Genomic DNA, 13,757 nt, shown 5'->3' on the forward strand with positions numbered 1-13,757 from the left:
GTTTGGGAGCCTGGATTCCATTGCATTACTCAATTGCGAAATTGAATAGTACCATCTAAACCAAAATAGGCTACAACAGTTGTTCAACTATGTCAGTCAGATAATTAATACGAAAATATGTAAACTGTGTTTAAAAGTGTTTAATTGCACGGAAAAGTCGTCCTGCCTGATAAAACAGTTCAACTACTATTAGGCCTAGTTCATATTTACGCACGAGCTGCAACGTGTGAAGGGAGTGAAGAGTTAGGCGGGTGTTACCATTCAATCATAGTTGTATTATTGTAACTAAAATATCACATTATCAATCATAAGTACCAATAATTAACTAGGCATCGTAGACCTATATGATATTATCATTAATTAGGCTGTAGGTATTTGCAGTAGGCCTATTAAAAAACTAGGCTACTGAAAACACTGAAATTACTTTAGGTTTTGTAACAACATACAAAGAAAGCAATGTTTTATACCGTTTTGGAATACTTAAATAGTTCAAATGAACCCCAAATATTTTGGCGCCTTTCATATATTGGCATAACGTTAAATCATATTTTGCACGCGATGCAGGCATGGCCTATTCAAAAGTTAAGAAACATTTGCAACGGTTGTGACTGAAATGGCTTGTGTGCTGCATTGAAACCAGTCCGACGTATTTAAATTAGTTGCGGGTCATTTTTATTTACGTTCCCTTGGAGCGCTTGGAGAAGATGCCATGTGTAGCTTTACGCACACCATTACGCACTTCCAAGATGCGTGTTAAGCATAGGCTATGCTAATGTTTACGCGCAACAAGCCTAAAGACCACCTTTTGGGCAGAGAATATTGTGTAAACAAATGTACACGTGGAGCATGCCAGCAGCCAATCATTTAGCAGCACTGATATTGAGTAGATGATTGCAGAGTTTAACCTAATCATGTCTGACAACATTGAGTGGAATAGGGTGTGACGCGAAACATCCGTTGGTGCTGTTATCTAATAGCAAAAACAGGTTCTCTGGGTTAATGTGTGTGAACACGTGTCATCAATATAGCCTACCTCTTCACAATGTTTCACCTTTTGTTGATGCCCAGCGGAGTTGACATAAGATCATTGAGAGGAACGAAATCATTATCCTCTCATATTCTATCAAATATGTTAACATCATGACCCTGACAAAGCCGTTGATCATTGTCCTTATCTCATCGTTTCTCTCACCTCACCACCGAGTAAATAAATGAAAAGTATTGGCATATAATTCCGCAAATTGTCTGAAAGCGCTACACTTATTTGTTACAAATATTTAATTGTGATTTGAGAATCGGCTAATTTAGTTATCTGGGTTTTATATTTTGATAGTTTAAATCAACGAATGGTTATGAAGACACAGGAGTTGCCAAATGGCTTTGGGGGACAACCGTAGATTGGTGACGGGCGATTCAGCGTGCAATCTGCTGAAGTTATGAAAGCGCTTCGGCGGGATTTTCATTTGGGTGTAACCTTTATGCAACCAGATAACAATATCAATGAACAAACCCTGGGTGTGACATTAACGTTTTCTGGCAAGTTGTAGGCTACAGAATTGCATTTGGCACACCCAAATGGCGCATTTTTCGTAGCGTTGAGTCAGCCTAGAACCCTCTCCCCCAAAAAGCAAAAGCAATGACAAGATCCTCCCACTGGCTGTAACGGGGAGAAAGATAAAGGCCTGGCTTGACAGGAGATTCTTTACTCTACAGAGAATGTTCTTAGGGGATCAGGAGCTTCAAATCAGTGACACCATCCTGAAGAGGGAATGCAATGTTGTGCATCCATGTGACAACAACAACAAGCAAACGAAATTAGCTTACATGATCTGCTCAAGGTTGGCACTGGTATTGGTCATTACTGGTAAAAAAAAATAAAAAAATAAACTACATTACCAAAAGTATGTTGTCACATGCTCATCTAACATCTCATTCAAAAATCATGGGCATTATTCATATGGAGTTGGTCCCCCCTTTGCTGCTATAACATCCTCCACTCTTCTGGCACGAGATGTTGGAACATTGCTGCTGGGACTTGCTTCCATTCAGCCACAAGAGCATTAGTGAGGTTGAGCACTGATGTTGGGCGTTTAAGCCTGGGTAGTAGAACAGAATTCCAATTCATCCCAAAGGTGTTCGATGGGGTTGAGGTCAGGGCTCTATGCAGGCCAGTCAAGTTCTTCCACACCGATCTCGACAAACCATTTCTATATAGGCCTTCTTTTGTGTACGGAGTATTGTCATGTAGTAACAGGAAAGGGCCTTCCTCAAACTGTGCCACAAAGTTGGAAGCGCAGAATTGTCTAGAATGTCATTGTATACTGTAGCATTAAGTTTTCCCTTCACTGGAACTAAGGAGCCTAGCCTGAATCATGAAAAACATCTCCAGACCATTATTCCTCCTCCACCAAACTTTACTGTTGGCACTATGCATTGGGGCAGGTAGCGTTCTCCTGGCATCCGCCAAACCCATATGTGAATATGAATGAACATGTTCACAAACACACCATATCCTAAAAACAGGACAGGTCAAAGTAAAATGGACAGTAGCCTTTGGAATAAAATTAGGCTACTCATGACTGTTGTCTGGGAGTTTCCCTCAGTGGGCTAAATTGTCATGATAATTAGCGATTTCAAATGTGTAGGCCTATTGGTCAATTTCTGATCTGATCATGAGGAGAAATATGAACTGCACTTTCCAAGATAAGGCAATGTCTGATTAACTTCGGTAGCTGACATAGGCAGCACGTGAGTTTCACTTTGAGGGACGCTAATAATTTCCCCGACCATTTCTACCGATTTGCGTGCCAGTTATGATTTTCATATTTGTATTTCAATAATAACATTTCTCAAAATCATTGTCGAATGGTTTTCAAAAATGACTTAGAAGCTCCGCTTATTATTAGTGGTGGTCAGAAATCAGACAACGTTTCCACGTCGACAAAGAGAACGGTTAATGACTAATTAATACATGCATTAACATAAATTAATGTACACATATTTTAGATCATTTTCACTGAAAAGCAACTCAACAATCAGCTAGGCCTATTGCCACGTGTGCTGCCCACATTGCGGACTTCCCCAATAGGCATAGGCCGACTCGCTTGTGATTTGAAACAATCCACAGCAATATTTTAAAGAAGCTAATGATCCTCTGTGGCTAAGTCATGCTCTCTGCTCAAGTATTTTTAATTATTTTATTTACACTTAACAAAAATGTAAACGAGACATGTTTCATGAGCTGAAATAAAACATACCAGGAATGTTGCATATGCACAAAAAGCTTATTTCTCTCAAATTTGATGCACAAATTTGTTTACATCCCTTTTAGTGAACATTTCTCCTTTGCCAAGATAATCCTGACAGGTGTGGCATATCAAGAAGATGATTAAAGAGCTGGATCACTACACAGGTGCACCTTGTGCTGGGGACAATAAAAGGCCACTCTAAATGTGCTGTTTTGTCACACAACACAATGTCACAGATGTCTCAAGTTTTGAGGGAGCGTGCAATTCGCATGCTGACTGCAGGAATGTTCACCAGACCTGTTGCCAGAAAATTGAATGTTAATTTCTCAACCATAAGTTGTTTTAGAGAATTTGGCAGTATGACCAACCGGCCTTACAACCGCAGACCACGTGTATGGCGTCATGTGGGCGAGTGGTTTGCTGATGTCAACATTGTGAACAGAATGCCCTATGGTGGTGGTGGGGTTATGGTATGGGAAGGCATAAGCTACGGGCAACAAACACAATTGCATTTTATCGATGGCAATTTGAATGCACAGAGATACCGTGACGAGATCCTGAGGCCCATTGTTGTGCCATTTCAACATGCCGGCATCACCTGCTGTTTCAACAAGATAATGCACGGCCTCATGTCGCAATGGTCTGTACACAATTCCTGGAAGCTGAAAATGTCCCAGTTCTTCCATGGCCTGCATACTCACCAGACATGTCACCTATTGAGCATGTTTGGGATGCTCTGGTCCGATGTGTACGACAACGTGTTCCAGTTCCCGCCAATATCCAGCAACTTCTCACAGTCATTGAAGAGGAGTGGGGACAGCATTCTACAGGCCACAATCAACAGCCTGATAAACTCTATGTGAAGAAGATGTGCAGCGTTGCATGAGGCAAATGGTGGTCACACCAGATACACCAGATACACCAGATATGGTCACACCAGATACTGACTGCTTTTCTGATCCATGCCCCTACTTTTTTTTTAAAGGTATCTGTGACCAACATTCCAATCTGTATTCCCAGTCATGTGAAATCCATAGATTAGGGCCTAATGAGTTCATTTAAATTGACAGATTTTTTTTTATATGAACTGTAACTCAGTAAAATCGTAGAAATTGTTGCATTTATATTTTTGTTCAGCATATTTGAGCTTGAATAGCCAAAATGTTTAGTCTTAAGTTTTTGTCAGGTATCAGGACTATAAAGCCAATTTATAGTTTTTGTCAGGTATCAGGACTATAAAGCCAATTTATAGTTTTTGTCAGGTATCAGGACTATAAAGCCAATTTATAGTTTTTGTCAGGTATCAGGACTATAAAGCCAATTTCAACTGCCTGTTTAACAAAGGTGGGCTACCACATGGATCGGCATTCATCAAAGTGCATTGTGGGCCTCACACTGTATAGCCTAGGCTACTATTGTACTTTGTAGGGTTAGGAGAAAGGCAATATTTTGGTCTCACATTGCACGGCATATACACAACTGTCCAGCAATTCATTAACGGATCATTATTCAAAGATGCACCCTCCTGAACAGCCACCAGATGTCATGGCATGAACCATAAAATTTTACATCCGACTGGAATTCACTGTCTCTCAGATATTCATTCAAGATAAGCATGAATACAGTTTAGAACCTCCATTCAGAATGTAAAACAAGCCCATTGCAAACTCGATACATTTCAGGAAAATGGACAGCAAGCCTCTGTAGGGTTTTGCTGCCATCTATTGGACAGTATTTGGGTCATATCCTGATTCAGCCATTTAGGGTGGTGTAGTTGTCCTGATTAGGTATGTACTGTACCAGCCAACACATCGGTTTCCAAATGTAGACATCATCTTATTTGGTCAATCCTGGTGATCAGATTAATATCCGTTTCAGTATTAAAGAGTTGGCTGGTTTAGCATCCAAAATCAAACTGTGATCAGACTAGACTATAATTCAATAACCCATGCATATAGCAATAACACATACTGTAACTGCTAAAAAAACCTTACATTTAACAAGGCAAGTCAGTTGAGAACAAACTCTTATTTTACAATGACAGTCTACCCCAGCCAAACCCAGACAACGTTATGCCAATTGTCCGCCTCCCTATGGGACTCCCAATCCCATCTGGATTTGATGCAGCCTGGGTTCAAACCCAGTACTGCAATGACACCTCTTGCACTGAGATGCAGTGTCTTAGACCACTGTGCCACTCAGGAGGCCTAGATAAACCCATATACAGAGCCATGAATAAACAACACCAAGGCCTGATCTCCTGTTATTGAGTATGGCTCATATCACAATATGACATACTGTAAGCCTACAATTTGAAGAGAAAATCAAACAGCTAAGGAGCGATCTTCAGTCAATAACAGTAACAAAGCAGACACCCCGTCACTGTTTCGGTAAACAGCTAAGGAGCTGGAAAAAACGTAACCACTTCCATATTCGTAGACAGGGATATAAATGCAAGGACCAACCATACATGACATCAATATGATAGTTTTACAACCAATGGAGTAAAACTATATTATATTATGTTTTCTGACAACAATTGAACTAAGTTATATTGTTCAAGAATCAGTGGGTTTAATTAATTAAAAAGTCCAAAATCCCCTTTAACTTTTTTATGTTTGATTTTCAGCATACATCCAGTATATTTTTTGGGATTGGGCAATGATTGATAAGACTGCATGTTGTTATCTCACCTTGTCACATATATTTTATAGTAGGCTTAATTATACATTTTTAATGGACCACTGTGAAATCCCCTATGAATCATACTGTCACGAATCCCGCCGAAGATGGTGCCTCTTCCTGTTCGGGCGGCGCTCGGCGGTCGTCGTCGCCGGCCTACTAGCTGCCACCGATCCCCTTTTCTGTTTCAGTTAGTTTTTTCTGATTAGTTTCACCTGTTTCTTGTTTGTGTTTTGTTTTGGGCTATTTAAACCCGGTAGGCCCGCCTGCTGTTGTGCGGGCTTGTTTTTCCCGGTTCATGGTGTGTGGATTATTGTGGATTCCGTTTTCCCGGACAGTTTCCTCCTGTTTGTTGGACTTGGTATTTATGCGCCTGTCACGTTCTGACCATCTTTCGTGTGTGTTTTCCTTGTTTTAGTGTTGGTCAGGACGTGAGCTGGGTGGGCATTCTATGTTGGATGTCTTGTTTGTCTATTTCTATGTCTGGCCTGATACGGTTCTCAATCAGAGGCAGGTGTTAGTCATTGTCTCTGATTGGGAACCATATTTAGGTAGCCTGGGTTTCACTGTGTTTGTGGGTGATTGTTCCTGTCTCTGTGTTTGCACCAGATAGGACTGTTTAGGTTTTCACATTTCATTATTTTGTAGTTTATTCATGTATAGTTTTTCCTTTATTAAACAAATATGAATCATCACAACGCTGCATTTTGGCCCGACTCTCCTTCACCTAAAGAAAACCTTTACAGCGCCCTTGTGTTTGGCATGAGCATTACTCTGTTCCTGGAATAGAGATCCACATTTTGAACTACCCTGCTCTCTGCGCCTGACTCCTCCACCCACTACTCCTAGAAACCTTTACACATACCCGGATTACTGTTCCAAACATGCATGAAACTCATTTAACAAGATTGGTTCCTCTTTCACATCCTAGTTTCATATCTGCAAATCAAGTCTGATATGTTCTCTGCAGTGAACTTTAATATACTTAACAAAACATTGTTCCACTTTGACACAATGGTCTAGTTCATTATATTTGTGTTCATTAGGTAACCCCACTAGTTCCTGCCAAGGCAGCAGCTACTCTTCCTGGGGCCGACAAAACCAAGGCAATTGTACAATTTTAAAATCATTACTATAAATTCATTACAGAATTCACAACACACTAAGTGTGTGCCATCAGGCCCATACTCCATTACCACATATCTACAACCCAAAATCCACGTGTGTGAATAGTGCGAATGTTATTATGCTTCACAGTCCCGTGTTCCATAAAGTGTATTTGTATTTGTTTTTTAAATCTGAATCTTCTGCTTGCATCACTTACCTAATGTGGAATAGAGCTCCATGTAGTAATGGCTCTATGTAGTACTGTGTGCCTCCCATAGTCTGTTCTGGACTGTGAAGAGACCTCTGGTGGCATGTCTTGTGGGGTATGCATGAGTGTCTGAGCTTTGTGCTAGTCGTTTAAAAAGACAGATCTGTGCTAATGTCAAAATGTCAAATAATGTGAAAAGCCGCACTGAAGTCTATCAAAACAGCCCCCACAATCTTTTTATCATCAATTTCTCTCAGCCAATCATCAGTAATTTGGAGGTCCTTTGCAGACAGACTTATTTGCCATTCCTTTTGCCTCATCCCTCTCAAAAATACAATTTTTCAATTCCTTGTCAATCCAAGAGGATTTAAACGTTTTTACAGATAGTGTCCAAGATGGAGTAGCAGTCGGACTTGTGTTTTGTCTTGTCGCATCCTGTCCAGTGTATATATAGTTTTCTTCGTATATATTTCATATATATTTTAATCTCACTTTCCATCTACAGACTGAATATTCTCTACGGCAACCAGCCTCACCCAATGTGGTACGGATCTGCTATTTCTATACTTTAGAACCGGAACCCCCAACAGAACCTAGCCAGATAACTAGCTACTAGCTTGTAGTCAGTTAGCCACTGCTAGCGGTCCTCACCGTTAACTCGGACATCAGCCAGCCTCAGCCCGGCCAATTCCTGCCAGTCTGCACTTGCCTAGAGCGTTCTCAGCTTTACTTTTCGTGGCTGTTATTTACCACCACAAACAGATACGGGCACTAAGACCGCACTCAGTCAGCTGTATAAGGAAATAAGCATACAGGAAACTGCTCACCCAGAGGCGGCGCTCCTAGTGGCCGGAGACTTTAATGCAGGGAAACTTAAATCAGTTCTACCTAATGTCTATCAACATGTTAAATGTGCAACCAGAGGGAAAGAAAATCTAGATCACCTGTACTCCACACACAGAGATGCGTACAAAGCTCTCCCTCGCCCTCCATTTGGTAAATCCGACCACAAGTCTATCCTCCTGATTCCTGCTTACAAGCAAAAATGAAAGCAGGAAGCACCAGTAACTCGGCCTATAAAAAAGTGGTCAGATGAAGCAGATGCTAAACTACAGGATTGTTTTGCTATCACAGACTGGAACATGTTCCGGGATTCTTCCGATGACATTGAGGAATACACCACAATAGTCACAGGCTTTGTCAATAAGCACATTGAGGACGTCGTCCCCACAGTGACTGTACGTTCATACCCCAAACAGAAGCAATGGATTACAGGCAAAATTCGCACTGAGCTAAAGGGTAGAGCTGCCGCTTTCAAGGTCTAACCCGGAAGCTTACAAGAAATCCCGCTATGCCCTGCGACGAACCATCAAACAGGCAAAGCATCAATACAGGGCTAAGATTGAATCATACTACACCGGCTCCGACGCTCGTCGGATGTGGCAGGGCTTGCAAACTATTACAGACTACAAAGGGAAGCACAGCCGCGAGCTGCCCAGTGACATGAGCTAAATCACTTCTATGCTCGCTTCGAGGCAAGCAACACTGAGGCATGCATGAGAGCATCAGCTGTTCCGGACGACTGTGTGATAACGCTCTCCGTAGCCGACGTGAGTAAGACCGTTAAACAGGTCAACATACACAAGGCTGCGGGGCCAGACGGATTACCAGGAAGTGTACTCCGAGCATGTGCTGACCAACTTGCAGGTGTCTTCACTGACATTTTCAACATGTCCCTGATTGAGTCTGTAATACCAACAAGTTTCAAGCAGACCACCATAGTCCCTGTGCCATAGAACACTAAGGCAACCTGCCTAAATGACTACAGACCCGTAGCACTCACGTCCGTAGCCATGAAGTGCTTTGAAAGGCTGGTAATGACTCACATCAACACCATTATCCCAGAAACCCTAGACCCATTTAATTTGCATACCGCCCAAACAGATCCACAGATGATGCAATCTCTATTGGACTCCACACTGCCCTTTCCCACCTAGACAAAAGGAACACCTATGTGAGAATGCTATTCATTGACTACAGCGCAGCGTTCAACACCATAGTACCCTCAAAGCTCATCACTAAGCTAAGGATCCTGGGACTAAACACCTCCCTCTGCAACTGGATCCTGGACTTCCTGACGGGCCGCCCCCAGGTGGTGAGGGTAGGTAGCAACACATCTGCCACGCTGATCCTCAACACTGGATTTCCAGGGCTGCGTGCTCAATCCCCTCCTGTAATCCCTGTTCACCCACGGCTGCATGACCAGGCACGACTCTAACACCATCATTAAGTTTGCAGATGACACAACAGTGGTAGGCCAGATCACGGACAATGACGAGACAGCCTATCTGTCAGAGGTCAGAGACCAGGCCGGGTGGTGCCTGAATAACAACCTATCCCTCAACGTAACCAAGACTAAGAAGATAATTGTGGACTACAGGAAAAGGAGCACCGAGCACGTCCCCATTCTCATCGACAGGGTTGTAGTGGAGCAGGTCGAGAGCTTTAAATTCCTTGGTGTCCACATCACCAACAAACTAGATAGGTCCAAAACACACCAAAACAGTTGTGAAGAGGGCACGACAAAGCATATTCCCCCTCAGGAAACTAAAAGGATTTGGCATGGGTCCTGAGATCCTCAAAAGGCTCTACAGCTGCAACATTGGTTACATCACTGCCTGGTACGGCAATTGCTCGGCCTCCCACTGCAAGGCACTTCAGAGGGTAGTGCGTACGGCCCAGTACATCACTGGGACAAAGCTGCCTGCCATCCAGGACCTCTACATCAGGCAGTGCCAGAGGAAGGCCCTAAAAATTGTCAACGATCCCAGCCACCCCAGTCATAGACTGTTTTCTCTACTACCACATGGCAAGCGGTACCGGAATGCCAAGTCTAGGACAAAAAGGCTTCTCAACAGTTTTTACCCCCAAGCCATAAGACTCCTGAACATTTAACCAAATGGTTACCCAGACTATTTGCATTGTGTGCCCCCCCAACCCCTCTTTTACGCTGCTGCTACTCTCTGTTTATCATATATGCATAGTCACTTTAACTATACGTTCATGTACATACTACCTCAATTGGCCAGACCAACCGGTGCTCCCACACATTGGCTAACCGGGGCTATCTGCATTGTGTCCCATCACCCGCCAAACCCTCTTTTTATGCTACTCCTACTCTCTGTTCATCATATATGCATAGTCACTTTAACCATACCTACATGTACATACTACCTCAATAAGCCTGACTAACCGGTGACTGCATATAGCCTTGCTAGTCTTATTTTCAAATGTCTTTTTACTGTTGTTTTATCTCTTTACACACACACACACACACACACACTGCTGCTATCCGAGTGGCTACTCCTGGTTAACGTCTCTATCCCGAAGCAAGCACCAGTTAGCCTGGAGCTAGCCTGGAGCTAGGCCCATCTCCCGGCTAGCCGAAGAGGTCCATCAGCCAATTCTTGGGCTACAATACCTCTTTTGCCAATTGGCCTGGACCCTTTACTGCCGACACGGAACCCCGCTGAACCATCACGACTGGTCTGCCAACGTAACTGTCCGAGGTGGTTTCAACACTCTTCCGTTACGACGTTGCCGTAGGCCCATCTGCTATCCCCGGCTTGCTAGCTGTCTGAATCCCTGTGTCTCCAGCTTGCCTAGTGTAGTAGCGACTACCGAATTGGCTCCCTGACTTATCTATTGCTACTCTCTGGACCCTATGATAACTCAGCTACACATGCCTCTCCCTAATGTCAATATGCCTTGTCTATTGCTGTTTTGGTTCACCAACTACTTCTCAGATCGAGTGCAGTGTGTCAAATCGGAGGCCCAGCTGTCCAGACCTCTGGCAGTCTCTAAGGGGTGCCACAGGGTTCAATTCTCGGGCCGACTCTTTTCTCTGTATATATCAATGATGTCGTTCTTGCTGGTGCTTGTGATTCTCTGATCCACATCTACGCAGACGACACCATTATGTATACATCTGGCCCTTCTTTGGACACTGTGATAACAAACCTCCAAATGAGCTTCAATGCCATACAACACTCCTTCTGCGGCCTCCAACTGCTTTTAAATGCAAGTAAAACGAAATGCATGCTCTACAACCGATTGCTGCCCACACCCGCCCGACTAGCATCACTACTCTGGACAGTTCTGACTTAGAATATGTGAACAACTACAAATACCTAGGTGTCTGGTTAGACTGTAAACTCTCCTTCCAGACTCAAATTAAGCATCTCCAATTCAAATTAACTCTAGAATCGGGTTCCTACTTCGCAACAAAGCCTCCTTCACTCACAAAACATACCCTCGTAAAACGGACTATCCAACCGATCCTTGACTGATTTTTATTTAAAAAATAGCCTCCAACACTATATTCAGCCATCAGTTTTGTCACCAAAGCCCCAAAAACGACCCACCACTGCGACCTGTATGCTCTCGTTGGCTGGCCCTCACCACATATTTGTCAACAAACCCACTGGCTCCAGGTCATCTATAAGTCTTTGCTAGGTAAATCCCCGCCTTATCTCAGCTCACTGGTCACCATAGCAACACCCACCCGTCTTTCCGACCTTTCCTTCCAGTTCTCTGCTGCTAATGACTGGAACGAATTGCAAAAATCACTGAAGCTGGAGACTTATATCTCCCTCTCTAACTTTAAGCATCAGCTGTCAGAGCAGCTTACCGATTACTGTACAGCCAATCTGTAAATAGCACACCAAACTACCTCATATTGTTATTTATCCTCTTGCTATTTTCCAGTAGCTCTACTTGCCCATCATGTGCACATCTATCACTCCAGTGTTAATGTTAAATTGTAATTATTTTGCCTCTATGGCCTATTTATTGCCTACCTCCCAACTCTTCTACATTTGCACACACTGTACATAGATTTTTTCTATTGTGTTATTGACTGTACGTTTGTTTATGTGTAACTCTGTGTTGTTGTTTTCGTCGCACTGCTTTGCTCTATCTTGGCCAGGTCACAGTTGTAAATGAGAACTTCAGTTCTCAACTGGCCTACCTGGTTAAGGTGAAATAAAAAATGTAATACAATTAAACAGTCATTTTCTTAATGAATGCATGCTTATTAGTAACTGGGATAAACTATTTCATAAATGTGTCAAGTGCAACGTCTGTTTGCTCCTCATTACACACCACGGACCAACAAATATTCTTTAATATTCTTGAGGTCACTCTCTTTTCAATGGGTTTTCATTGGGAATCCAGATTTCTAAAGGACCTTCTTGCAGTTCCTATCGCTTCCACTGGATGTCAACAGTCTTTAGAAATTGGTTGAGGTTATTCCTTTGTGTAATGAAGAGGTACGGCCATCTTGAACGAGGGTCACTTCAAGTGTATTGCTCGATAGAGGCGCGTGACCAGAAAGCTAGCTACAGTTTGTTTCCTTCCTGTATTGAACACAGATCATCCCGTCTTCAATTTTATTGATTTTTACGTAAAAAAATACCTAAAGTTGTATTACAAAAGTAGTTTGAAATGTTTTGGCAAAGTTTACATGTAACTTTTGAGATATTTTGTAGTCACGTTGTGCAAGTTGGAACTGGTGTTTTTCTGGATCAAATGCGCCAAATGAATGGACATTTTGGATATATATTGACAGAATTAATTGAACAAAAGGACCATTTGTGATGTTTATGGGACATAAGGCATGAATTGTATTTTTATTTCTGCGTTTTGTGTTGCGCCTGTGTAACGGATGTGAAACGGCTAGCTTAGTTAGCGGTGCGTGCTAAATAGCGTTTCAATCGGTGACGTCACTTGCTCTGAGACCTTGAAGTAGTGGTTCCCCTTGCTCTGCAAGGGCAGCAGCTTTTGTGGAGCGATGAGTAACGATGCTTCGTGGGTGACTGTTGTTGATGTGTGCAGAGGGTCCCTGGTTCACTCCCGGGTATGGGCGAGGGGACGGTCTAAAGTTATACTGTTACACCTGCAGGGTTGAAATATGGTTTCTCTCTTTGTTTATGGAGGTGCTATCCTCAGATAATAGCATCGTTTGCTTTCGCCGAAAATCGTTTTTGAAATCTAACATGTTGGCTGGATTCACAACAAGTGTAGCTTTAATTTGCTATCTTGCATGTGTGATTTAATGAAAGTTTGATTTTTATAGTAATTTATTTGAATTTGGAACTCTGCATTTCCCCTGGCTTCTGGCCAGACATTTTCCCTGGTTTCTGGCCAGACATATCCCAGAGGGGTTAATCCGCAATAATCATGCAGCCAGTTGTGAAGAGAAAGAATCCTGCTAATGTGTTCAATGCCACGATTGAGAAGGAGCAGGGACAGATATGTTTGGTCTTTTATTCGTGTCTAGCAGAGAGTCAATCAGCTCTTTGAAATCCAGTTTCAGCTGTTCCGAGCTGCACTTCATAATGTCATTAAAACCCACATGGACTACGATAGAATCGATATCCATGTCCTGGCATAGTACATTCAGAAGCAGCTTGGTAATGCTGTTTGTATCCACTCCAGGCCTCTCGTTGGGA

Source organism: Oncorhynchus mykiss, chromosome 6 (genome assembly GCF_013265735.2).
Source record: "Oncorhynchus mykiss isolate Arlee chromosome 6, USDA_OmykA_1.1, whole genome shotgun sequence".
NCBI classification, from domain to species: Eukaryota; Metazoa; Chordata; class Actinopteri; order Salmoniformes; family Salmonidae; genus Oncorhynchus; species Oncorhynchus mykiss.